The 24698-nt window shown below is 38.9% G+C and overlaps 1 long non-coding RNA gene and 1 other non-coding gene across 2 annotated transcripts in view; one reads left to right on the forward strand and one right to left on the reverse strand.

Annotated features, from left to right (window-relative positions):
• The window catches only part of LOC125998751 (uncharacterized), an 83955-nt gene that overhangs the window by 56442 nt on the left and 2815 nt on the right, over window positions 1–24698 (forward strand). Inside the window, exon 3 of the long non-coding RNA XR_007492091.1 lies at window positions 23644–23837. This is a non-coding gene — a long non-coding RNA (uncharacterized LOC125998751). The remainder of the gene's footprint in view (window positions 1–23643; window positions 23838–24698) is intronic.
• On the reverse strand, window positions 2868–2974 carry LOC126000327 (U6 spliceosomal RNA). The gene has a single exon (XR_007492676.1). It is a non-coding gene; the product is annotated as a U6 spliceosomal RNA (small nuclear RNA).

The raw sequence follows: 24698 nt of genomic DNA on the forward strand, positions 1-24698 counted from the left end.
TGGTGGGAATGCTGTCTATTCCAGCCCTTATGGAAAAAATATGAATATTCCTCAAAAAACTGAAAATTGAGCTCACATATGATCCATCTATACCAGTCCTAGGGATATACATTAGGAAGACAAAAATACAACTCAAAAATCTCTTCCTCACACCTATATTCATTGCACTGCTATTTACAATAGCCAGACTCTGAAAACAACCATGATTCTCTTAAATAGATGAATGGTAAAGAAACTGTTGTACATATATACACAAAATGGAATATTATACAGCCATCAGGAGAGATAAAATCATGAAATTTTCCTATACGTGGATGTACATGGAATCTATTCTGCTGAGTGAAATAAGTCAGAGGGACAGAGATAGACACAAGTAGTCTCACTTATCTATGGGATTTAAGAAAAGGTAAGGATTTTATTGTAATAATCCCCAAAGACAATAGAGATGAGTGCTGAAACGACAGGCTAGTTCATCACAAAGAGTAGTGGTTCAGTTAGGGAAATAACTACACTAAAAACTATTATGACAATCTTAATAAGTGAGAGAAATAGAATTCCTGTCTCAAATACAGACAAGGGTTGGGAAGTAGGGGCGTATTGGTGGTAGAAATGTTGCACTGGTGAAGGGGGGTGTTCTGTTTATGACTGAAACCCAACTATAATCATACTTGTTATCATGGTTCTTAAATAACTATTTTATAAAATAAAAATATTTTATATAAATATAAAATATAAAGATTTATGTTGTTGATATACATGTTTGGGTACCATCAGAGACTATGGAAGACCTTTTTCTATTACTTCCAAGGGCTGCCTTAAAAGTGGGTCTTAAGCAACAGAAACTTGTTTTGCAGTTCTGGCTGCTATAAGGCTAAGATCAGGTACCGGAAGGATTGGCTCTTTCTGAGGGTTATGAGAAAAAAATCTGATCTAATCTAATCTAATGTAATCTAATCTAGCCTCTCCTCTAGTTGTTGGTGGTTTACTGTCAATCTTTTCTTTTTTCTTGGTGTGTGGATATCTGTTTGAACCAGAACTCTGCCTTCATCTTCACACGTCATTCTCCCCACATAAAAGTCTATGCACAAAATTTTCTTTCTTTCCAAAGGCACTTTCTAAAGTAATATTGGGTCAGGACATCCCTAATCCACAGGGAATTCTTAACTGACTGCATTTCAAAGACCACCATTTCCAAAGAAGGCTACATCCTAAAGTTATGGGAAATACGACTCTTTGGTAATTATTCAATGTAATTTATAACCTTTACTAATGGGTTTAAAGTTAGTATATACCTTTAAATTATCGCTAATGTGTAAGTAAACTCCAGAAAAGTATGGATATAAAATATATTTCATAATTTGCAAGAATCATTTTTAGCTTTAACTAAATGAGATTCCTATTTCCTTTAGCCTGAAGACATCCTACTTACCTACTTTCCAAAATCTCTTCACAGTAATGCATATGTTTCTCTCTAAGACCTTTATTGGTCCAGACTGGTTCTTGAGTTCTATTTGAATATAGCATGAGCCTTTCTAACAGCCTTTGTCCTCACCCCCAGTCACTCACTGAGTAATACCTAGAAGAAGCTATTAAAAGAGAAGCAGGATATTGGAATGTTGCTGTATCTAAATTGCAATTACAAAGAAAACTGGAACAATAAGAAGTTATTTTTGGGGTTTTCAAAGCTTACATTTTTCTAAGTCCTTTTCTCAGAGTCTCATAAATAGTTCTGTAAAGTGTAGTTAAAGAGAAAACCAAAGGATCATCTCCCCCAAAAACCCAATTCAAATGTTTAGGAATAGCAAAATGATTGGTTCTCATGTTGTGATGATTTTTATAATACATATGAAATAATATTTGGTCAAGAAGTAAAACATTGACACTTCCATCTCTATTAGGTGTCCAGACTATGGTTGTAGGATTTTGATGATCACACATATCTATGTTGGGTTACTCCAATGCTAACAAAATAGCTTAGTTTCTCAGGGGGGTTACTGCTGGCTCTTTGCTATAGTCAGAGATTAAATGGTAACTAAAACCAACCTTAAGTCTAATGCAGCTGTCTCAGAGTTATATTACAGTGTTTGTGTGGGGTACATTCATAATACACTTTGTAAGAGCTTAATATAAATTCTTGGAACACAGATAATACCTCTATGTCTATTAAAAGAAGTTATAACCTTGGAGCTTAAGATGAGGTTGCCTGGCAATATTAAAAAAGAATAAAACAAGTAACTTTAACATAAATCAATTGTTTCTTTTATAAGACAGACTGTCACAATTTAAAGAAAAAATTCATTAAAAGACTAAAAACAAATTAGTACAGTACATTGCAGAAAATGTTTTAATTTTATTTCCTATAATTCAATAAAATAGAGCAAGAAACAATATTTATAATTCTGTGCTATTTCTAAGAAATATAATTGTAGATATTGTTGAAACAATAGAGAACATACACTCCTCTGTTTTTCAGATGATTGTGAAGAGTTATTTTTTCATTATGGCATCATTTTCATACATTCTTTAATATTTCCCCACAGGGAAAAGAACAATAATTCAGGAGAATTAAATAACTCAGGAAACATTCAAATGACGAACCATAAAGAGGTCAGCACACATTTGCTATAAAGGGCAAATAAATAGTAAATATAAAGGACTTACTATCCAGGTTGTTTTTGGCACAGCTGCTGCCAACTGTCTTTATAGATAGAAAACAGCCATAGGTAACATGTCAATGATCAGATATAGTGAATTAAAATATTATTTGCAAATACAGGTAACATATCATGGTTTGCCAATCCTTGCTGTATGACTGTTTTTTGAGTTTGACAAATTTATTGGTATTTTAGTAAAGACATTTATTTCAGAAAAATATGGAATGCTACACAAATTTTCATGTCATCCTTGAACAGGGGCCATGCTTTTTTTCTCTGTATTGTTCTAATTTTAGTATATATGCTGCCTAAGTGAGTACATCCTTGCTGTATGTCTTTCAGGAGAGCATTATGATAAAATAAGAGTGAAAAATAATATCAGATGGAGTTCTTTACAACCTTTCAAATAATTTCACATACATTATTATGTTTTAATAATTTTTTATTTAAACACCTTGGTTACAAATATGATTGTGGTTGGGTTTCAGTCTTATATAAGAGGACAACCCCCATCACCAGTGCAACATTCCCACTACCAATGTCCCAAATATCCCTCCTCCTCACCCTGCTTCCACCTGTACTCTAGGCAGGCTATTTCCATAATACATTCTCATTGTTAGGATAGTTCACAATGTAGTTATTTCTCTAACTAAACTCATCACTCTTTGTGGTGAGGTTCATGAAGTGGGCTGTAACTTCCAGCCCTCCTTTCTTTTGTCTCTGAGAATTATTATAAGAATGTCTTTCATTTTTCTTAAAACCCATACATGAGTGAGAGCATTCTGCGTCTTTCTCTCTCTCTGACTTATTTAACTCAGTATAGTAGATTCCATGTACATCCATGTATAGGAAAATTTCATGACTTCATCTCTCCTGACTGCTGCATACTATTCCATTGTGTATATGTACCACAGTTTCTTTAGCCATTCATCTGCTGAAAGACATCTTGGTTGTTTGCAGAGTCTTGCTATGGTAAATAGTGCTGCAATGAATATAGGTGTAAGAAAGGGGTTTTTGTATTGTATTTTTGTTTTCCTAGGGTGTATTCCTAGGAGTAGTATAGCTGGATCGTATGGGTGCTTAATTTCCAGTTTTTTTTGAATTAAAATTGTTTATTGTTTATTTGTTGTTTTTTTTTAAATTTTTTATCTTTATTTAAACACCGTGATTACAAACATGATTATAGTTGTATGATTACAGTCATGTAAAGAATACCCCCCTTCACCGGTGCAACATTCCCACCACCAATTTCCCAGATCTCCCTCCTCCCCACCCCCCTACACCTGTACTCGAGACAGGCTTTTTACTTTCCTCATTCATTCACATTGTTATGATAGTTTTCAGTGTAGTCATTTCTGCAGCTGCACTCATCACTCTATGTGATGAGCTTCATGTCCTGAGCTGCACCTACCAGCCCTCATCTCTCTTGTCTCTGAGATACTGTTAAAAATGTTCTTCATTTTTCTTAAAAATCTCCATATCACTTTCTGGAAAGGTTGAACTAGATGGCATTCCCAGCAGCAGTAAATAAGAGTTCCTTTCTTTTCACATCCCCACCAACACTGCTTATTCTCATTCTCTCTGATGTACGCCAATCTCTGTGGTGTGAGAAGGTACCTCATAGTTGTTTTGATTTGCATCTCCCTGATGATTAGTGATGTGGAGCATTCTTTTTATGTGCCTTTTGGCCATTTGCATTTCTTCTTTCTCAAAGTGTCTGTCCATTTCTACTCCCCATTTTTTGATGGGATTATATGTTTTTTTTCTTGTAAAGTTCTGTCAGTGCCTTGTATATTTTGGAGATTAGCCCCTTATCTGATGGGTATTGGGTGAATTTTTCTCCCATTTAGTGGGTGGCTCTTATATCCTGGGCACTATTTCCTTCGAGGTGCAGAAGCTTCTCAGCTTAATATATTCCCATCTGTTAATCTCTGCTTTCACCTATTTGGAGAGTGCAGTTTCCTCCTTGAAGATGCCTTTAGTGTCAATGTCATGGAGTGTTTTATCTATGTGTTGTTCTATATACCTTATGGTATCAGGTCTGATATTGAGGTCTTTAATCCATTTGGATTTTACTTCGTACATGATGTTAACTGGGGGTCTAAGTTCACTTTTTTGCAAGTGGCTAACTACTTGTGCCAACACCACTTGTTGAAGAGGCTTTCTTTGCTCCATTTAGGATTTCTTACTCCTTTATCAAAGATTAGGTGATTGTATGTCTGGGGAACATTCTCTGAGTATTCAAGCCTATTTCACTGATCTGAGGGTCTGTCTTTATTTCAATACCATGCTGTTTTGATAACTATTGTTTGTAATACAGTTTAAAGTTGGGGAAAGTAATGCCTCCCATATTCTTTTTACCAATGATTTCTTTAGCTATTCGAGAGTGTTTATTGTTCCAAATGAACTTCAGAAGTGCTTTATTCACTTCTTTGAAGTATATCATGAGTATCTTTAGAGGGATTGCATTAAATCTTTACAAAGCTTTGGGGAGTATTAATGATGTTAATCCTGCCAATCCATGAGCAGGGTATGTGTTTCCATTTTCTAGTGTCCTCTCTTATTTCTTGGAGCAGAGTTTTATAGTGCTATTTTGTATAGGTCCTTCACATTTTTAGTCAAGTTGATTCCAAGATATTTGAGTTTGTGTGGCACTAATGTGAATGGTTTTTTTCTAATGTCCATTTCTTCCCTATTATTATTGGTGTATAGATAGGCCATTGATTTTTGTGTGTTAATTTTGTAGCCTGCCATCGTGCTATATGAGTCTATTGTTTCTAGAAGCTTTTTGGTAGAGTCTTTAGGGTTTTCTAAGTAGAGTATCATTCATCTGCAAACAGTGAGAGCTTGAATTCTTCCTTTCCTATCTGGATTCACTTGATATCTTTTTCTTGTCTGATCGCTATAGCACGTACTTCCAGTGCTATGTTGAATAGGAGTGGTGAGAGAGGACAGCCTTGCCTTGTGCCAGAATTAACAGGGAAGGCTTTTAGTTTTTCTCCATTAAGGATAACATTTGCACTGGCTTGTGGTATATGGCCTTAACTATATTGAGAAAGGTTCTGTTCATTCCCATCCTGCTGAGAGTTTTATCAAGAATGGGTATTGTACCTTATCAAATGCTTTTTCTGCATCTATTTATATGATCATGTGATTTTTATATTTCTTGTTGTTGATACTGTGTATTATGTTGATATATTTATGGATGTTAAACCATCTTTGCATTCCTGAGATGAAACCTACTTGATCATAATGAATGATCTTCTTGATAAGGCATTGAATTCTATTTGCCAAGATTTTGTTGAGGATCATTGCATCAGTGTTCATCAGGGGTATTGGTGTGTAATTTTCCTTTTTGGAAGCATCTCTGTCTGATTTACGTATCAAGGTGATTTTGGCTTCATAAAAGCTATTTGGAAGTGTTCCCGTTTTTTTTCAATTTCATGAAAGAGCATGGCCAGGATTGGTAGTAGTTCTTCTTGACAGGTTTGGAAGAATTCATTAGTGAATTCATCTGGGCCTGGGCTTTTATTTTTGGGCAGACATTTGATTACCGTTTTAATTTTATCGATAGTGATGGGGGTGTTTATATATGCTAAATCCTCTTTATTAAACTGTGGAATGTTATGAGTCCAAAAATTTATCCATTTCTTCCAGGTTCTCATTTTTATTGGCATAGAGTTTCTCAAAGTAGTTTCTGGTTACCCTTTGAATCTCTGCAATGTCGGTAGTTATCTCCACCTTTTTATTTCTAATATGAGTTATCAAGTTTCTCTCTCTTTCTTTGTTAGTTTTGCCAATGGTCTATCAATCTTGTTTATTTTTTGAAGAATCATCTTCTGCTTTTGTTGATCATTCAGATTGTTGTTTGGGTTTCCACTTTATTGATTTCTGCTCTCAGTTTGTTATTTCCTTCTGTCTCCCTATTTTTGGTTCCTTTTCTTGAGCACTTTCTAATTCTATGAGCTGTATCTTTAAACTATTCAGGCATGCCCCTTCTTCCTTCCTGATGTGTTTTTGCAAAGCTATATATTTTCCTCTCAGTACTGCTTTTACTGTGTACCATAGGTTCGGATAGTTTGTGTCTTTATTATCATTTGTTTCCAGGAAAGTTTTAATTTCCTCTTTGATTTCAATTCGGACCCACTGGTTATTCATTATGAGGCTGTTTAACTTCCAGGTGTTAAAGTTTTTCTTCTGTGTCCCTTTGGAGTTTATATAATTTTAGAGCCTTGTGGTCAGCGAAGGTAGACTGCAAAATTTCTATCCTCTTGATATTATGAAGGTATGTTTTATGTGCCAGCATGTAGTCTATCCTGTAGAATGTCCCATGTACATTGGAAAAGATTGTCTATCCAGGTTTCTGGGGGTGGAGTGTCATATATATATATATATATATATATATATATATATATATATATATATATATATATATATATATATATATATACTAGGCCTCTTTCTTCTATTTCTCTTTTCAGGTCTAGTATATTCCTGTTGGGTTTCAATCTCATTGACCTATCAAGTGTTGACAAAGCAGTGTTGAGGTCTCCCACAATTATTGTGTTGTTATTGTTACCTTTTTCAGATTTCTCAACAATTGTATTAAATATTTTGTTGGCCCCTCATTTGGTGCATATATGTTTAGGAGAGTGATTTCTTCCTGCTGTACCTATCCCTTGATTAATACAAAATGTCCACATTTGTCCCTTACAACTTTTCTGAGTATAAAGTTTACATCATCTGATATTAGTATGGCCACTTCAGCTTTTTTATGGGTGTTGTTTGCTTGGGTGATTGTCCTTCAGCCTTTTATTTTGAGTCGATGTTTGTTCTGACTATTCAGATGCATTTCCTGTAGGCAGCAGAAGGTTGGATTGAGTTTTATGATCCATTTACCCACTCTGTGTCTCTTAACTGGTGCATTTAGTCCATTGACATTGAGAGAAAGAATTGTCATGGGATTTAGTACCATCTTTGTGTCGAACTTTGGTGTGTTTGTTGGTCAGTCTTGTCTTAAAGTAGGTCTTTCAGATTTTCTGTTAAGGCTGATTTGATTCCGTAAAGTTTCTGAGCTGTTGTTTATCTGTGAAGTCACGTATTCTTCCTTCAAACCTGAAGGTGAGTTTTTCTGGGTGCAGTATTCTAGGTGAAACATTTATTTTATTGAGTTTTGTCACTATGTTTCACCACTGCTTTCTGGCCTTGTGTGTTTCTTGTGACAGATCTGCTGTAAATCTCAAGGATGCTCCATTGAATGTAATTTCCCTTTATGATCTTGCTGCTTTCAGAATTCTGTCTCTATCTGTGGGATTCCTCATTGTCACTAGGATGTGTCTCAGGGTGTTTTATCCTGGGGACTCTTTTAGTTGGTACTCTTCGTGCATGCAGTGTTTTATCGCATGTATTCTTTAGCTCTGGTAGTTTTTCTTTAATGATCTTGACCGTTGATTCTTCCTGGAGATTTTCTTCCTGGGTCTCTGGGACTCTAATGATATTTAATTTGTTTATATTGAGCTTATCATAGGCTTCTATTTTCATCTGCTCACATTCTTTGACTAATTTTTCCATTGTTTGATCATTTGCTTTAATGCTTTTTTCCAATCTCTTTTGCTATTTGGAGTTGTTATGCATCTCATTTTCCAGCATACTTATTCTATCCTCAGCTTCTGTTACCCTGTTGGAGAGCTTATCCATTTCGTCAATTTGTCTACTGAGTGTTTTTCAGACCTGTTATTTGATCTGTTATTTCAGTTTGAAGTTTTCTGATTTCTGTCTTCATATTTCCTTGGTTCTTATTAGTGTTCTGTTCAACTTGATCTATGCTTTCTTTGAGTTATGTGAGCATCCTCCGTATTTCTCCTCTAAACTCCATATCTGAGAGACTGACTAGTTGGTTGGCCATTTTCTGCTCATCTGAGTTGCCATCTTCATTCTCTATGCCTGATGCTGGCCTGCGTTGTTTCCCCATTGTCACACTTGTATTATGGGTTTTTCTACATGTTGTTGTGGTGTTCATTGGCTAAATGATGTGCACGGCCACGTTCCTCTGGCTCCACCCTTTCTGGGCAGTTGAACTCACCTACAAGGAAGGGGAGCCCTCCGTGGATGAAGCCACCCACAGGATCAACTCTTAGGCCTAAGCATACATCAGAGAAGACAGTCCAGGGAGATATGCTGGGCTTCAGAGATCATTGACATTGTTATATTAGTTCTCAGTATAGTTATTTCTCTAACTGCACTCACCACTCTTTGTGGTAAGCTTCATATACTGAGCCAGTCTTTCCGGCCGTCATTTCTGGGAATTATTTCAATAATGTCTTTTTTCCTTAAAATCCGTACAAGTGGAAGCAGAGATAAACAGATGGGACTATATTAAGCTGAGAAGCTTCTGCATCTCAAAGGAAATAGTGCCCAGAATACAAAGGCCACCCACTGAGTGGGAGAAATTATTCACCCAATACTCATCAGATAAAGGGCTAATATCCAAAATTTACAAGGTACTGACAGAAATATACAAAAAAAAAAAAACCCAACTAACCCCATCAAAAATGGGGAGAAGAAATGAACAGACACTTTGAAAAAGAAGAAAGGCAAATGGCCAAAAGGCACATGAAAAGATGTTCAACATCACTAATCGTCAGGGAGATGCAAATCAAAACTACTATGAGGTACCACCTCACACCACTGAGATTGGCACACATCACAAAAAAGGAAAACAAGCATTGCTGGCGGGGATGTGGAGAGAAAGGAACTCTTTTTCACTGCTGGTGGGAATGCCGTCTAGTACAACCTTTATGGAAAGCGATATGGAGATTCCTTCACAAACTGGAAATTGAGCTTCCATACGATCCAGCTATACCACTCCTAGGAATATACCCAAGAAACACAAAAATACAATACAAAAATCCATTCCTTACTCCTATATTCATTGCAGCGCTATTTACAATAGCCAGACTCTGGAAACAACCAAGATGCCCTTCAACAGATGAGTGGCTGAAGAAACTGTGGTACATATACACAATGGAATACTATGCAGCCATCAGGAGAGATGAAGTCATGAAATTTTCCTATACATGGATGTACATGGAATCTATTATGCTGAGTGAAGTAAGTCAGAGGGAGAGAGAAAGACGCAGAATGGTTTCACTCATCTATGGGCTTTAAGAAAAATGAAGGACATTTTTACAGTATCTCAGAGACAAGAGAGATGAAGGCTGGTAGGTGCAGCTCAGGACATGCAGCTCATCACATAGAGTGATGAGTGCAGTTGCAGAGATGACTACACTGAAAACTATCATAACAATGTGAATGAATGAGGGAAGTGGAAAGCCTGTCTCGAGTACAGGTGTAGGGGGGTGGGGAGGAGGGAGATCTGGGAAATTGGTGGTGGGAATGTTGCACCGGTGAAGGGGGGGTGCTCTTTACATGACTGTAATCATACAACTATAATCATGTTTGTAATCACGGTGTTTAAATAAAAATAAAAAATCCATAGATTAGTGAGACTAGTCTCTCTCTCTGTCTTTCTCTCTCTCAGACTTATTTCACTCAGCAAAAATCTGAAGGGTCTACTTTGAAGCAAGGCATACCCAAAAAGCACAACAAACTCCTACAAAAAGATGACACAAAATCCCATGACAATCATCTCTATCAATGTCAATGGACTAAATGAATACGTTAAAAGACACATGGTGGCAAAATGAATCAAAACCTTTAATCCAACAGTTTGCTGACTGCAAAGAATACATCTGAATAGCCAGAGCAATTGTATACTCAAAGTCAATGCTTGGAGAAAATCATTCAAGGAAACAACTCCATTAAAAAGTCTGGAGTGGTCATATTAATATTAGACAACACAGACTTTAGGTTAGAAAAGATTCTAAAAGACAGAGATGGGCATTCCTTATTAAACAGGAAATGTGTACACCAAGAAGAAATAACACTTTTAAACTTTTATGCCCCAGTGGTGGGCCAGCAAAATATTTAAAATAACTGCTGAAAAACTTGAAGAAAGACATCTACTCTAGCAGCCCGGGGGGTGATGGTGGGGTATATGGATTACAGAAAGGGAACTGGGATGGGGGGAGGACAAATTTGGTGATGGGTATTCCCCTGATTCAATGTTAATATGTACCTAAAATTCTACTGTGAAAGATATGTAAGCCATTATGATCAAAGTAAAAATTAAGAAACATCAAGTCCATTCACAATTGTGCCTCAAAAAAATCAAATACATTGGAGTCAACATAACTAAAATGGTAAAAGTGCTATATAGGCTTTCCTACATAAGGCAGCCAAGAAGATGACAGCGAACATAATCTCTTCAGGGCCCAACACCCAGTAAGTTGTCTCTGCCCAATAAGGGTGGAGGCTGATTCCTGCCATGTGTATGGGCACAAGAGAGCCATTATAAAGGTCTGCTGCCTCACTCCCTGCCTGATTTCCTGCATGAGGCAGCCAAGAAGATGATAGTGAACATTATCTATTCAGGGCCCAACATCCGGTAAGCTGTCTCTGCCCAATAAGGTTGGAGCCAGAGGAGCACAGCCGTGGAGCAAACCCCAGCACAGTACTACAAGCATGGAAATGGGGGAAACAATGCAGGACAATACCATGCATAGAGAATAAAGATGGCAGCTCTGATAACCCGAAAATTACCAACCAGTTAGTTATCCTCTCAGATAAGGTGTTTAGAGAAGAAATATGGAGGATGTTCATAGAACTCAAAGAAAGCATAGTTCTAGCTGAACAGACCACAAAGATTGAAATCCGAAAACTCCAATCTGAAACAGCAGGGCTGAAAATCTTGGTAGATGAAATGAAAACCTCAATGGAAAGCCTTTTGAACAGAGTAGCAGCAGCTGAGGACAGATTCAGTGAGCTGTAAGATGAGACGCAGAGCAATTCCATACAGCAGAATAGATTGGGAAAGAACCTTAAAGCAAATGATCAGACAATGGAAAAACTACTCAAAGAATGTGAACAGATGAAAATAGAAGTCTTTGATAAAATCAACAGAAACAACATAAGGTTCAATGGAGTCCCAGAGACCCAGAAGAGAATAATAATAAAAGAAGTTGTAGACAGAGTAAAAAGAGGAAGAGGAGGGAGAAGAAAAAGAATAAGAGGAATAAGAAGAGGAAGAATAATAAGAAGGGGAAAAGAAGAGGAAGAAGCAGAGGAAGAAGAGGAAGAAGAGAAAGAAGAAAAGAAAGAAGAGGAGGAAGAAGAGAAGACAAATGAAGAGAAAAGAAAAGAAGAGGAGGCTAGGAATGTGGTTCAATTTGTAGATCAGATGACTCACTGGTGTCCATGCCTAGATTTGATCCCAGATGATCTTGTATTCATGCTCTAATATTCTCACACTTGTATGAATTTATATACATACAAATGTATAAATATGTGATATATGTATGCATGCTCACATCTAATAAAGCAACTGTGTAAAAAAGAAGGTGCTTATAAAGAAAACTACAAAATAAAAAATGAAGTAAGAGAAACCTCTTCAACAAGTGGCGCTGGAAAAACTGGTGAAAAACATGCAAAGCAAATGACCTCAGACCTTTCCTTAACACCATGCACAAAGGCAAAATCAAAATTAAAGACCTCCATATCAGACCTGAAATTATATGGTACATAGAGGAAAACATAGGCAGAACACTCCATGGCATTGAAGCTAAAGATATCTTGAAAGAAGAAGCACCACTGGCCAAGCAAATGGAAGCAAAGATAAGCAAATGGGATTACATTAAACTGAGAAGCTTCTGTACATCTTAAGAAATAGTGACTAGGAGGGCCCGGGGAGATAGCACAGCGGTGTTTGCCTTGCAAGCAGCCAATCCAGGCCCAAAGGTGGTTGATTCGAATCCCGGTGTCCCATGTGGTCCCCCATGCCTGCCAGGAACTATTTCTGATCAGACAGTCAGGAGTAACCCCTGAGCACTGCTGGGTGTGGCCCAAAAACCAAAAAAAAAAAAAAAAAAAAGATACCTTAAAAAAAAAAAAAAGAAATAGTGACTAGGATACAAAGGCCACTCATATAATCGGAAAAACTATTTACCCAATTCCCACTAGATAAGAAGTTAATATCTAAGATAAACAAGGACTGATTTAACTTTCCAAGAAAAATACATGTAAGCCCGTCCGAAAATTGAGAGAAGAAATAAACACACATTTCTTCAAAGAAAAAAATTACAGAAGACCAAAAATTACGTGAAAAAAATGCTCCTCATCACTAATCATCAGGGAGATGCAAATCAAAACAAAAATGAGAGATCTCACACCACAGAGACATCTCACACCACATCACAGATAGCAAGAACAACCAGTGATGGCATGAAAGTGGGGAGAAAGGGTCTCTTATTCACTGCTGGTGGGAATGCATGCTGGGACAGCCTTTTTGGAAAACAATATGGACATTTTTCAAAAAGCTAAAAATTGATCTTCAATATGATTCAGCAACATCACTATTAGGGATATACCCTAGGAACACAAAAATACAATTCAAAAATTGCCCTCTGCGCTCCTATGTTCAGCACAGCACTATTTACAATTGCCAGAATCTGGAAACAATCCAGTACCCAACAACAGACGAGTGGCTGAAGAAACCATGGTATATCTATACAAAGGTATCCATTAGGAAAAATGAAACCATGAAGTTTGTTTATACATGGATGGGCATGAGGATTACTATGCTGAGTGAACTGAGAGAGAAGCAGATTGCCTGCCCTAGACTTTACTTAAGCACCGTGGTTACAAAATTGTTCATGGTTGACTTTCAGTCAGAATGTTCACCACTCTTCACCAGTGTACATTTTCCTCTACCAATGTCCTCAGTTTCCTTCACACTCTACCTTTCTCTGCCTGCCTCTGGAACAGGAATTTTAGTTTTCCATTTTTTGAGGGTTTGCACTATTCCCAATGAAGGGTTACCATGCATAAAACTTAATCCCCTTTCAGCACCAGTTCTTGTCTAGAGTTATCAGTTTCAATTATTTTTGTCACATTGGAACATTCATTGCCCTAACTGCACTCACCAGTCTTTGTGGCAAGCTTTCTACCATGGACTGGTCTTCCTGATCCTCATCTCTATTGTCTCTGGATATTATTACCATACTATCTTTTTTTTTTCTTATATTCCACAAATGAGTGAGATAATTCTATGTATATTCCTCTCCCTCTGACTCATTTTATTCAGCACAATAATCTCCATATCTACTTATGTAAAAGCAAAAGTCATGACTTTATTTTCTTAACAGCTGTATAATATTCCATTGTGTAGATATACCACTGTTTCTTTAGCCACTCACCTGTTCTTTGGCATTTGGATTGTTTCCAGTTTCTGGCTATTATGAATAATGTTGCTACAAACATAGGAATGCAGAGGGCACTTTTGTATTGTGTTTTAGTGTTCCTAAGATATATACCTTGGAGTGGCATTTTTGAATCATATGGTAGCTCAATTCCTAGTTTTTAAAGAAATATCCATATTGTTTTCCAAATTGGTTGGCCCAGTCTACATTCCCACCAATAGTGAATGAGAGTCTCTTTCTCCCTATATCAGCAACAGCACTGGTAGTTCTTGTTTTTTTTTTTTTTTTTTTTTTTTTTGTGATGTGTGCCAGTCTGTGGTGTGAAATGATATCTCAATGTTGCTTAGACAGAAATTTTTTCTGCTGAGCTAGGGCAATAATACAGTGGGTATGGCATGTTTCTTGCATGCTGCCAACCCAGGTTTGATTCCTGGCATTTCATGTTTTCCTCAGCTTGCTTGCCAGTACTCTTTCTGAGCACAGAGCCAGGAGTAACCTCTGAATGCCTCCAGGTCTGGCTCAAAAAAAATAAAAACAAAAAAATTGTCTAGGTATTTCTGTACCCTCTAATTCCACTTATCCCATAGTGTCCCCCATCTCGAATTTTATCATTCACTGATTTACACTATCTAGGGGATGGGGCTTCTTTTTAGAACATAAGTTTCAAGAGAGCATGGGGGCTCCTGTGTTTTCCTGGAATTGTAGCTGTGTATAAAACATCTTTACATGATGTGGCTACATTTTTCTTTATCTGTCTTTGTGCACTAAAGTTTTTTGGTTCAGTATTTCAAGAAATGTTCATCTTAGAAATTTTGCTTTATCTATCTTTGTGCACTAAAGTTTTTTGGTTCGGTATTTCAAGAAATGTTCATCTTAGAAATTTTGCATTTATCTCTCTTCCGTCCATATTCTGGTATGTCAAATATATGAATTTAAGAACACAAAATGTCAAGTGATTAAGGCATATACCTTGAATGGAGCCAGCCATGACTCCATCCTTGGCATTACATAGTCCCCTAGGCATCACTGGGTGCACTCCTGGAGGCCCCTGAACATATTGGGTTAGCTCCTGTAACAACAGGCTCTGCAGTTCCCAAGAAGCACTGCTTCTCGAAATCTCACATAGAACTGCTGTCCTGGTTAGCCAAGGGTCACTAGGAAGAGGTCTGGCTTCTTGAGTACCATTTGGCAGATACTTCTCTGCAATAACAAGATTAAATGCATTTATTTTTTTCATACCCAGTGTTACTCAAAGAGGAGCTTGTGTCCTGGACTCAGAGCAAGGTCTTGGCAACATGCTTTAGATAAGGGTTTTAGTTTTCTCCAGGAGCCCCCCCCCACTGTTAAAATATATCCTCTTATTTTGGTTCAAAAGCTTTGTTTAGAAACAGTATTTTTTTCTTGAGGAAAGAGGTAAAGGAGACTGGGGAACACTCCTGCATGTTGGGTGGTATGATGGGGAATCTTCCAGCTTGATAGATCTGGACCATTTGAGTTGGATAAAAATGTTGTTCTGGGGCAATCAGTTCTTAGTGATGCTTCTGTAGTATTACAGATATCTAGTGCAGGTGCCAAGGGCTTTGTTATTCCAGACCCTGAAGAAGACCTTCCCAATCTTCCGTGTGTTACCAAATGAACTATAATTACCCTTTTACTTGGAGAAAGAGCCAGGCTATAAGAGTCTTATGAGCAACTGTAACTCTAACCACACCTATAGCCTATTCAAACCAAAAAAGTTCCATTTTAACATTAATTATAAAAAAAACGAGCTAGAGAAACAGTACAGGGTAAAGACACATACTATACATGTGGTTGACGCTGGTTTCAGTTACCATTACCACATAGTCCCTGAGAAGCAATTAGTACAGACTTGGAGGCCCCAGATCACTTTTGGGTGTGACCCAGGAATCCTCGTGAGAACTGGATATTGAAAAATCTCTTACAAACTTTTTAAGATCAAATGTCTTTTTCCTCCTTCAAATTGGAAAAGAAAATCTGTTCCCCTCTCAGCATTGGCCCTTACTTCCTTCTGAGGTTCTACTCATCCATGTGCCCTTTGCAACAATTTTAGCATCTTCTTCATCTTGGTCTCTACTTTTTTTTTTAGTTTTTGGGTCACACCCGACAGTGCTCAGGGGTTACTCCTGGCTCTATGCTCATAAATCGCTTCTGGCAGGCTCAGGTGACCGTATGGGATGCCGGGATTTGAACCACTGACCATCTGCATGCAAGGCAAATGCCTTACCTCCATGCGCTCTCTCTGGCTCCATCCTCTACTTTTTAAATGTTTTTTTTCTGGGTCATATGTGTTGGTCCTCGGGGGCTACTACTGACTCTATGCTTTGGGATAATTGATGGAGGTACTTAGGGGACCATTTTCGAAGCCAGAAATTGAACTGAGATCAGTCATGTCTAAGGCAGCAGCACTATCTCTCTGGTCTTCCTTGCTTTATAAATGTGTTTAAATATTGTTCAGACTGAAATAATTAATAGCCACAAAACATTCTTGCCATATGTAACTCTCCAAGTCCAGCTACTATTACTTTTTTATTCTTAAACCAGAGTCTAGAAGAAATGGGTCCACTGGCTGCATTAACTGATTTCACATTACAGCCTTCACTGATAGTTTTTAAATCTACTGAAGCTGTTATCTCTGTGGTCAGTAATGACTTTTGAATGGTTTTTGTTTCATTTTTAAATATAATGTCCAAATAGGGGTCATCTGAAGGTTTAGCGTCACTTCAAGTGATGCTGGGCTTCATAGTGTGGTGCCCTGGGTCTTCCAAAAGTGCCCTACTAGTGAATTATTTGGTGTTAGTGAACCAACTAGGAGACTCACACATGCTAGACTTGTGCTATAGGCCTCAGCTACCTCCCTAGCTCCTTAATGCCCCATTTTAGGAGTTTGCTGTGCCATCCTCTTTGACACCTCTTTAAACATCCAACACATTGTTGGGCTTTCAGTCTTTCCCTAAGCTTAAACTGCATGTTGAAACCCCATATGAGCATCTTGTAACTGAATGTGGGGGTCATTTTATAAATGAATTTCTTGGGCCAGAGAGACAGTTCAATAGGCTGAGCATATGGTTTGTATGCAGGAACTCATAAAACTTGACCTCTGGCCTACATGCTAACTGAGCTTGGAGGAGTGACCCAAATATTGCCAGGTGTGGCCTTCAAATTACAAATGAAATAAAATCAATATATTACGTATCATCAGTTGTGTTGGATTTGTTTACCTATTGTATATATTTACATACTGAAGGTCATACCAATTTTTCTCAGGTGAAAAAGGGTAACTAGTGGAAGAAAATTAAGTAGCCCTGCTTGGTTCAATGTACCATGCTCCTTAATTTTTTTATTTTTTATTTTTTACTTTTTGGGGCCACACCCATTTCATGCTCAGGGGTTACTCCTGGCTAAGCGCTCAGAAATCACCCCTTGGTAACCATATGGGACGCCGGGGGATCGAACCGCGGTCCTTCCTTGGCTAGTGCTTGCAAGGCAGACACCTTACCTCTAGCACCACCACATCAACCCCTACCATGTTCCTTTAAAGCCTATCTATTATCAAGTTTATTTTGCAACTTTTTTGGGTGAAGATGATTGATTCCCAAGGAATAATAAAGAAACACCAGGATCTCTACTGGTGATTCTCAAGCAATGGACATGAGTGTTCAGTGTAAGGGTTTAAGGATGCAATACTGTTTGGGTTCTTCAATATCAGGGGTATTTGGTCCACCCTGGTGATACTGGGAGCCCCCCAAGACCATACAAATCAGTGATCAAAGGAATCCATGTTTTTTACCTAGCAATGCATAAGAAGATACCTGGTTGTTCTGGGAATCACACCCAAGTTGGGGCATATTAGGAATTACTTTAACCATTATACTATCTCAAGGCCCCACATATTTTTTATATCTTTATTATCAACACTTTTGTTCAGGTTACCATCATCTTTGCCTTCTACTTGTTCTTTTTTTTTTTTTTGGAGGTCACATCCCACAATGTTTGGGTTACTTCTGAATCTGCCCCCAGGAATTACACCTGACATTCTTGGGTGACTGTAGGGCAAAATGGGATGCTCAGGATTGAACTGGGCTGGGCTCATGTAAGGCAGAGTCTTAGCCACTGTAATATTGTTCCAGTCCTTTTACTTGTTCTTTTATTTTTCTTGTCCCTGTGTTCCAACATGGTCTATTCCCCACAGAACAACACAACTCAATAAACGCAAGTCAGGCTACTGCACTTCTTAAAACCTCCCAAGGATTTCAACTACAGCAAGACAAGCATCTCTTGCCCAAGTGGCCTGCAAGGCTCTGCTTCCCCTGCTTTTTTATCACCTCATGTCATCCCTCACTCCTGTGTTGCTTGTCTTTTTTCTAAAAATAATTTCTTTATTTATTGTGTTGATTATCTTTGAGTTATTACTTTTTGCCGTACCTGGCAGTGCTCAAGGGTTATTCGTGGCTCTGCACTCAGGAATAACTCCTGACAGGCTTGGGGGATCCTATGGGATGCTGGGGAATTAAACCTGAGTTAGCTGTGTGCAAGGCAAGAACCCTACCCAAACTTCTAGCTCCAACTTCTCTGAGTTTTGAGAACATACATTACCATGTCAAGGCCTTTGCTCTTGCAGTTCTTTCCTCCTGACCATATGGAATGTCAGGGATTAAACCCGGGTAGATTGTATGCAAGGCAAACTCACTACCTACTGTGCTATCCCTCGGCTTCTTGTTTTGTTTTTAAGCTTAAAATATTTAAAATTTTATTAAGGCACTGTCATTTACAAAGTTATTCATAGTTGAGTTTTAGACATACAATGCTCTAGCACTGATTGCACCAACGGTATCAACTTCCTTCCACCAGTGTTCCCAGTTTCCCTACCATACCCCTCCCTGCCTTCCCCATACCCCAGCTTGCCATCTAGACAGACACCTTTTTGATTTGGGTTGTTAAAGTTTGGGTCTCATAATTTCAGTGTTGTTGCCTATGTGGTTTCTATATTTAGCTCTGTCTTTCCTTAACACCAGCAATGTACCTGAAACCCTCTGGTTCTTTACCCTCATTATTTTTTGAGTTCTTTTTTTAAATTTTTTTAAAATTTAAGCACCATGATTACAAACATGATTGTCTTTGGGTTTCAGTCATAACCCCATTATTTCTTATTTGTCTTTTTTTCTTCCCAGTCTATTTATTTCCTTCTCCTCGCTATATTCTGGAGCCCAGGGATCTAGGCAACCACCTTTAAACTACATTTATTTTTTTCTATTTATTTACAATAAGAAATAGACTCATATCATACCTATTCCTTTGGATTAAATTGATTGCCACTGATCAGCTTAGAAATGTGTTGATGTTTGTGCGAAGACTTCATCTGTTAAATGGAGACTTTAAACAGACGAAGAAATTCTAGGGGGCCTGCTGAAGGAGGTCATAAAAAAAGTACTTGATTCTTCTGGAAAACCTCAGTTTGAAGAACTGTTCAACTCAACTGTTTCCCTTCCTGAGAATGCTTTCATTGATAAATATGAACCCGAATGGCCTACCCTATATAAGCTGATATTGACTCCAGCCAGAGGGCAGATGATTGGTTACTTCTGAGGAAACCAGAGCCATGGATAAATAAAACTGGCAGTCTATTTTGAAATCTAACATCTTGATTCCTTTTATTTTTGAGGTCCCTTATCTGCGACAGTATGAAAGTTTCCCAGAGAAACCCATTGTCTTGGTTTGGGTTGCCCCAAATCCAGACACTTGTGACCAGACACTTGAGAACATGTGGCAAATTTGGTAGTAGGTTATGCAAGCCTAGATCTTTGAGCACTTGTGCATGATAAAAAGGAATTCAGAGGGCTGGTGGTTAGAGACATGGATTTCATGTTGCTTTACTTAGAGAACATTTTAGGACTAGTGGGAGTTGGTTGGTAGAGGGAGCAGGGGTGCTTTACTGAAACTTGGCTTTGTCGGAAGGGCATTTATAGCATGGAAAGCAAAGAGCAGAAGCTGGCTGTGTGCCCCACAGTCTTGCGAAATAGCAGCAGATGTGAATCTGCATAAGAGTCTGTGATAACATCTCTGGGTGTGTTTCTGTTCTTACCTTGGGAATTATCTGATCCGGGGTTGGCCTTGGCTTCTATCTGAAGGCTGATGGAAGCTTCAGTGCCCTTCATGTAATTTTCTCAATAGAAGATGATTTTAGAGAAGGAAAGTAAAAGAGTTGGAGAATGAGACAAGGAAGGGAGAAAACTGATAAAGATATATTATCAAGCAGCTTTCTGCTATGGGTCACTGGAGTTAAATCCTGCTGGACACCTAGAAGAAACTGCAGAGCAGCCTCACCCGCCAAAGTATAAGAAAGTGAAATTTATCATCTGACTTCCATTTCCTCTTGCTGGGGTTGCTACTTATCTGTGTCTGTTCAGTAAAGCTTAAGGAACATTAGTGTGCAGCACTGCAGGCAACCTGGGTAGATGCAGAGAGCTCTTTTGGCGGGGAAATGAAGCTTCAGACTTTGGAGGAAGTGTCCAGAATTACCAGAGATCTCATTGTAGATATTCAAGATGGGCAAAGGCAATCTTAAAAAGAAATCGACCAGGGGCCGGAGAGATAGCATGGAGGTAGGGCATTTGCCTTACATGCAGAAGGACTGTGGTTCGAATTCTCAAATCCTGGTATCCCATGTGGTCCCCCAAGCCTGCCAGGAGTGATTTCTGAGAGCCAGAAGTAAACCCTGAGCGATTCTGGGTGTGACCCCAAAACCAAAAAAAAAAAAAAAACAAAAACCAAACCAAACCAAACCAAACCAAAACAAACCAAAACAAACCAAAACAAACCAAAACAAACCAAAACAAACCAAACCAAAACAAAAAGGAATCGATCTTCACCAACTCTTTCCAGGTAGACTGGTCCAGAGTGACAACTCTGCCATAATGAGGGCAGGCAGATTCCTTTTCAGACTGAAGACAATAAGACCTCAGCCACACCTGACATGCTCTCATAGAAAAGACCCAGCTCCACAACTGAAGCTCATCAAACTGCCAACACATCAAACTGTTCCAGATCTCTAGCTCCTGTACTCCTCAGCCACATATGCAGCCGTGTGACAGTTCCAAATTTCTTTTCTTTTTTTCTTTTTTTCTTTTTTGGTTTTTGGGCCACACCCGGCAGTGCTCAGGGGTTACTCCTGGCTGTCTGCTCAGAAATAGCTCCTGGCAGGCACGGGGGACCATATGGGATACCGGGATTCGAACCAACCACCTTTGGTCCTGGATCGGCTGCTTGCAAGGCAAACACCTCTGTGCTATCTCTCCGGGCCCGACAGTTCCAAATTTCATAGTAGTGTCAGCCCAGTAGGATTTCAGCAAATCTGATGGAGAAGTGCATAGAAGACCACCAAGAGCCTATGTAATAACATAGAAGGCTCAATTATCACTAAGCAGCACAATAAATCCTCAGACTTTAGTAACAGTTACTCAGTTACTTGAGTAACAATATTGTGAAATATAACAATCATCACGGGTTGACTTTTATTGTTCTAAGTTTTAATAATTTCATTTCCCTTTGTATTGTAGCAGACTATGAAGTAAATTTGTTTGTGCCTGAAAGGAGGCAGGCTGGGGCAGGAAACTGGTTGAGGGAAGGCCATACTGGCTGTGGGATTGGTGTTGAAATATTAATGCCTGAAACATTGTATTATGAACAACGTGGTAAATTATGGTGTTATAGTTTAAAAATGAAAAAATAGGGCCTGGAGAGATAGCACAGAGGTGTTTGCCTTGCAAGCAGCTGATCCAGGACCAAAGGTGGTTGGTTCGAATCCCGGTGTCCCATATGGTCCCCCGTGCCTGCCAGGAGCTATTTCTGAGCAGACAGCCAGGAGTAACCCCTGAGCACTGTCGGGTGTGGCCCAAAAACCAAAAAAAAAAAAGGAAAAATATAAAAATCAAGGACATTGACACATCTGCTATATTTTTTGATTTCTACTAGTTCACTTTGAGATTTTGTCACTTAGAACTTAAAGAGTCCCCATTTTGTTATTATTATTAGTTATGAGGTCACACCCAGCGGTGCTCAGGAGTAATTCCCAGCAGGCTGATGGGACCATATAGGATGCCAGGAATAAAACCAGGGTTGGCAACATGCAAGGCAAACACCCCATTAATTAGATGATCACTCTGCCCCAAGGAATCCCATCCCAGTTATGCAACTCACCTAGTTCTTCCACAGAGACAGCTCTACCTATTTTGATCATTGTGTGTGTAAGATACTGCTGGCTTCAACATTAACCTCGACCCTGCATACAGAGGGGCCACTAGGGACAAAGGACTGTGGCAAAATGGGCAACTGTAAAGCAAAGGTCTCTGATGACTGAATGCAGTTGCTTGCCCATTGGTAAGATCATCTTTGTTGAAGAGATCAGAATACGTCTGAGTTGCAATGCATTTGGGGAGCTATTAGAATGCTCAATATATGTTTTTCTTCACTGCATCAATATCTCACTTTGTGTCATATCATCTCAAATCCTGGTGTCTAAATTGAACCTCAATGACACTTGCCCCCCCCCAGTAATATATGAATAGGACTTAAAGGTGAGCTTCAAATTGACACAAACCACAGCTACTTGATGACCAGAGACTCGTGGTAAGTTGGTTTTTATTAGGCTGATATGAAACTGAGCCACTCATGCCCCTTTGGAATAATTTAATTGTAGAGACAGAGACCTGACCTCATAGAAATTGCTCTTGTGATTCCTTGGTGGGAAGTTTGGCAGTTGACCATGCTGGCAGGGACACATGTGGTCATTTTCACCCTGTGAATGAAATATAAGTATTTATGTTTAATCTTTCTAGGGAAGAGAAGTTTGGAAAAAGGAGGATAAAAGAATGTTAGAAATAATGAGCATGTACCCAATATATGGCAGTTCTGTTTAAAAAGTGTTGCTGCTTCTTTATTGGCTCTGACCTTGGTCATGCTTAAACCAGAGAGTCCCTCTTTGCTTTTGTTCTTTTGTACTCTAGAGTCAAGTTATTGTTAGCAGCAGAGGCAATAGAGCACCTAAGTGAACAAGGAGCCTGGGTCTGGAGTCAATTTCCATTTGGGGATGGAATCTGGGCTTCCAGCCTGCAGAGCATGTACACTGACCTTTGAGCATCCCTGGGGCCATTTTTGATCTGGAAAAAGGGTCGTATAACTCAATGCACTATTACAGGTATCATTGTTTGCTGACCATTCATTGAATGCTGATGGTGACAGAACTGTCACAGCTCGTAAGTGACCAGTGAGGTTGCAAGCACGATTTGAATATGTGGCTGCTCTTGCTGAAGAGCATGGTATCATGTACCTCTCTCCGATTCTTATTCTTACCGAGCACTCCCCTGCTTCTGGCCTCCAGGTACTACCGCTCAAGATAGAAACTTTTCTCCTTTCTGAGCTTCACTGTGTCCCCTCAGAATACGTGAGAAAATGCAGTCTGCATCTTCGGGAAGATTAGGAGGGCAGTGAGATTACATAGCCACCTTCTGAATGACATTTGAGCTCTTCTTTCAGCACGGTCAAGCCTTTCGGAGACAACCCGTGTATGGCTTGTATCAAACTCTATATTTAGGAAGAACAACTGTGAGCTATGACAGGAATTCTCTTTAACACTTAGCTTCAAACGTGTTCCCCTTCAGCCCTGCTCTGGGAGCAGCTCTCAATACCGGGTGAGGCACCGAGCACTTGAGCTATTTCAGCCACATGAAAAGCATCGGGATTGAGATCACAGCTCGGAGGACACTGGCCGTCCTTTCCACCTTCTGAGGAGCCTTTATTTCTGCACCTGACCGTCCAGGACTCTCCTCAGACAGTAAACAGATCCATAAAGCAGGTAAGCAGAGGAACCAGCTCGAGCAGTTCAATTTTACGAAGCAAAGTACCTTGCTCCTTAGCTTGAAAGTAATCACTTAGAACTTTGTAGACTTAAAAACCAGTGAGAGTAGCTTCCTTGTAAATTCACAGTTCACGGGTGTTGCTATTGCTTCAATTTTAGAAATTGTGTGTGGTGGTGGTGGGGGGTGGAGTTGAGGGAAGGGGCTGAAATAATGTTGAACTAAAAGTCCTTTTCATAGAGAGTGCTGCTACGAAAATTTCCACAGTCCAGATATGACTCTGACCCTGAACATTAAATCATATTGATGTCATATTGATTTGTAGCCATAGTGAGACTTGTCAGTTGCAGACCAATTTGGGCTGAAAGCCCAGGAATAATGTGAGAGCACTGGGGATGAAGGAAAGCTAGCATGCTGATTCTTTGGTTACATAAATGCACCTTATTGCTCAAGTTTTTGTAGAGTACAAGTTTCAAATGCTTTTCTCTTTTTCTAAACTCCCGATTTGTCCTCAATCAAAAGTTTTTTTTATTAACGTCTAGATAGTTTCATGCCATCTTTTCTAACTATCTGCCACCTGCCCCAGCAGGGTAAAGGATGGTGCGCACTTTTTTTTTCTATGTGGGCACCAAGTTCTGACGCTGGCAAAGCTAAGAGGCATGCGATACCACCAGTCCCCTCTTCTCATTGCAGTTAAGGCAGAGCAAATAAGGAGTTTGTCAGTTTAGACAGCTGAACATCTTTCTACACCCTGCTTGGAAATTATTTTTAGCTACTGGACAGAAGATTAGCTGCGAGTTTGAGCTTTAGCCATTTAATTGACCTTTAAAAAGAACAAAAAAGCTCCTTCTTTCCAAATA

Source organism: Suncus etruscus, chromosome X (assembly GCF_024139225.1).
Source record: "Suncus etruscus isolate mSunEtr1 chromosome X, mSunEtr1.pri.cur, whole genome shotgun sequence".
In the NCBI taxonomy this organism is placed as follows: domain Eukaryota; kingdom Metazoa; phylum Chordata; class Mammalia; order Eulipotyphla; family Soricidae; genus Suncus; species Suncus etruscus.